The 3,784-nt window shown below is 46.4% G+C and overlaps 1 protein-coding gene across 2 annotated transcripts in view; it reads left to right on the forward strand.

Moving 5' to 3' along the window:
• Positions 1-3,615: 3,615 nt before the first annotated feature.
• RPSA (ribosomal protein SA) overlaps positions 3,616-3,784 on the forward strand; it is a 4,327-nt gene continuing 4,158 nt past the window's right edge. The window contains exon 1 of one of the 2 annotated variants that reach the window (XM_010562058.1): positions 3,616-3,700. The gene's annotated coding sequence lies outside the window, so the exon portion shown is untranslated. The remainder of the gene's footprint in view (positions 3,701-3,784) is intronic. The other variant, XM_010562059.1, reaches the window with a different exon arrangement.

Below are 3,784 nucleotides of genomic sequence, written 5' to 3' on the forward strand. Positions count from 1 at the left end.
AGGCACACACTAGGCAGTCCTCCGACCTGACCTTGTAAAACCAGTTCTTCAAAGGCTTGGCAAACATGCAGCACAACAAGTTCTAACATTCACTCTTGATTCACATGCCAGGTGTTCTGAGCTGCTCCCACAGCAGACAAGCTCCCTGACCGTCTTGGGTAGTGGAGGGTAGGAAAGATAGAAAAAGAACAGTTTAAAGGCAATAATAAATGTAATAAAACATTGAATTATGGATCTCCCTTTCACCTAAAAAACAGGCAAATGCTTTGCTTGATCTTTTATTTTTTATTTTTCATGTATTAATGTGCCATGCATAATCACTGACACCAGAACTGAGCAGAAAGTATTCCTCAACTCACACACATGCATATATATATATCTGTGTGTACTTTTACAAACCCAGTGTGGAGATCATCAATATGGTTATCCCTTCTGGCATCGCTTCTGGTTTTGAAGTATCAAGCTGATTTTCCACATTGCACTGTTTCTTAATTCCAATTTCATCACTATGAAATGCTTTGGGAGATTTTATCATAATGCATTAAGGAGTTTTAGTAAAAATGACAAAACGGCATGCGGTTAAAACGAGACCTCCACAACTTTTGTAACAGATGCTAGGCAATTCTAGCTTTGTAGAACTAGAAATAAAGAAATAGATTTGCCGAAGTATGTTTTCACAAAACATGAAAGAAATAATAACAAACCTTTGAAACAAGCCAAGATGGAATTTACAAAGAAGCAGGGTGTTGTGCAGCTTTGCTGGAGGTGGGTTGATCTCCGTGGGTTCCTCTTTGTCTTCTGGAGGGTCCAGCTCCAGGGGTGCCATGCCATCTCTTGGATGACACCCACTGGCACGTTTGGTGGGGAAGATACTGCCCAAACATCTTTCTGCCTGAGCCTTTTCTCAAGATGCACAGTTCAATCTGTTCATCGCAGAATCTGTTCTGGCAGCAGAGAACACCTCTCCGCTGCAGCCCCATGGCTCTTTCCCACCACTGGAAGGGTCCTGTTACAGCCCCCTCCTCAGAGGCTTCTCCTGGCAAGGGCTGCTGCTCTCCCCTGCAGCCTGGTCTGGCTGTCGGGGAGATGCTCTTTCTGGGGCTTTGTGACCACCCCAGCAACCTGCCTGAGGTTCTCAATGCACCACCCAAAGGCTGGTAGTAACTCCATGAGGCTTCTCTCCACCTGCCTGCCCCAAGTCTCCTTTGTGCTGCGGGAGGACCAGTGGCTGAGAGCCTCTTTCTGTGGGTTTGCTTCCACGTGCCGTTTTGCTTGCTACGGAGAAAGGCTGCTCCTTGCGCCCAGGGACTGCCCTCATCCGTTCTGGGCTCCATCCTGGAGACCCTATGCAGGGCTTCCTCCAGAACATCACTGCCTTGCTGGTACTGACTGAAGAGTCAAAACCAGCCCCAGCTATGGCCCTGTCCACCTGAGTTACTGAGTAACTGTTCCCCTGTGTGCCGTTCCCCACAACTGTAGGCTAGTCTGTGATGAGAATGGCAGGGTCTATCACTCGAGGGGTTCTTCCACGCTAAATCCATGTTTCACTGATTGCTGTTGGTGACTGACAATAGTTTGCACAAAAGGAGTAGGAACATCTCTGTCCTTCACATTCAAGCTGTTTATGTTTAATATCAGCTTCAGTATCTTTGTAATCAGATGAGGTGACTAAACTGTAAGAAGTTTCTTTTCGGTAAGGAATATTTTGAATCTAACCCAACTTTTAAAAAACAATGTCTGCCATGCTTTGCATAGAATTGTGTAACAAAGTTCAATGTTAATAATGACAGGAGAGACATGGTCTAAAACACGTGATTAGATACACTTCTACCTGAGGGACATGTTCATTAGTGGCAGAGATTTATTTTAAAGTGTCTTAGCACACAGTTAAAAAATAAAGCAAACTTTCAGGTTGCTTAAGAAAATAATTAGAAATACTTTACTGTCAAGTTTTAGCATGACTCTTCCAAGCCCTCTCATGGGCTGTGGAGCTCATGGTCTGCCAGAAAGGGCCCAAACTCTAACAACAAGAAGTGAAGTATTAGAGATTCCGGAGGAGCCTGGAATGCTTGCCACTGTCACTCCTTTGATAACATTGTATTTACTGCAATATTTATTACTGAACTTCCAATCGTTATGTTCAAATACACTCTTACTACGGTTGGTTTTTGATTATGCAGGAGAGCTCTCCAGACTAAATCCATTGCACACACCATGGTAACACCACCACCACCTCCCCTCTTCCTCCCCCAAGCTAATATTCACATCGTGCTCCTGTTGGGAGATACGTGTTGTACGTAACCCCAACAGGTCAGCTCTCACTATCCACAGCACACTTACCAAAGTGCAACAAAAGTCTATAATCTGTTAGGTACCTGTGTAATAGTTCATGTTCTTGCTGAGAGCTCACGTAACTGTTTGCCGAGTTTCGTTTCACCTACCGTTGTCACCGCCATGTGGCAAATGTGTGAATTACTCTCTAAAGAATATTCTCTAAATTATTCTCTAAAGAATATTCTAAAACGGATCTGGCAATCTTGCTAATTAAGATCATCTAACAAGCATACAGAAAAGGGCAACAGTGTGAGAGCCAGCTCCTAACTTGCAGGCTGAATTTTTGTGGGAATGATGGAAAGTGGCTGACAGTGGCCCCTCACCAAAACAGGACAAGGTCTCATTTTACAAGAAGCGACGAACATGTGTGAGATGATGTTGTAACCTGCTACTTAAATAATCTCCTCCAGAACAACTCGGTGTGCAGTCATTGCAAAGGGGCTGTTGGGAGGTTCGATGCCCAATCACACCGCTGTAGTTATATTAGGTTAAAACAGATAAGAGAAAACTAAAAGAGCACCTTTATTAGAAAGACACGGAGATGAATTGTTACTTGGAGAAGACACTGGCAATTGTGTCTGCGCTGTCCAGAAATTTATCCAGATCTGGATGAAAGCGAACATAACAAAGTAAATGTCACTTCTTTTTTTCTAAGAAACTCCACTCTCAGGCCCGTGTCTGCTCCCTGAATAGGACAGAGATGATGAAGCATCTTAAATCTGATCACTTTGTGTTGATTCTGAAAAGCAAACAAAGAAAAAAAATCCCCCAAGGGGGAAATTACCACATGAATGTGCACCGCAGAACAGAACATGTAAGTTCAGTGCCAACTTAACCTACTTTTACTGCAATTTCTCTAGAAGACAGGGGCAGGCCGGGCTGCACAAGCTCTCCCACACGGTGCAACAGATAGAAGCTGGGTACACTTCGTCATATAACCATCAACCCCTGAAAACGAGAGAGTATATTTCGCTTTCAACAGGAAAACAGAATTCTAAAGTGTTAAATCTTACTTCAAGGGCGCAAAAGAAGCCTGAAGTTTGCTCACAGAGCAAGCCACGGCACGCTCTGAAGAGCGCGCTGCCACCTTACAAACTTATTTCGGAACAGGGGCGGGGAAAGGCTCGGGAAAAGCTCAAAAGCCCGGCCTTAACCCTCTGTGGGGATCCCCAGGAGACACCGCTCTCAGGCGCTCCCGCCAAAATCCCAGCCCCCGGTCGCCAGGCTCCTCCTTCCTTAGCAACCGGCGGAGCCCCGCCCCTCCCGCCGCTCCCCATTGGCCGGCGAGGCTATATATAGACGTCAGGGGCAGGCGGCCTTCCCTTTCGTTCCGCGTCCGCCCGGACCTCTACACGGCGTTGTCAGCGTGAGTCTGGGCCGGGGGCGGCGGGGGGGTGCCTGCGCCCAGCGGAGCCAACGGCGGGTCCCTCCGCGTCCCTCCCTCCGTGGT

Source organism: Haliaeetus leucocephalus, unplaced genomic scaffold (assembly GCF_000737465.1).
Source record: "Haliaeetus leucocephalus isolate CR32 unplaced genomic scaffold, Haliaeetus_leucocephalus-4.0 Scaffold153, whole genome shotgun sequence".
NCBI lineage: Eukaryota > Metazoa > Chordata > Aves > Accipitriformes > Accipitridae > Haliaeetus > Haliaeetus leucocephalus.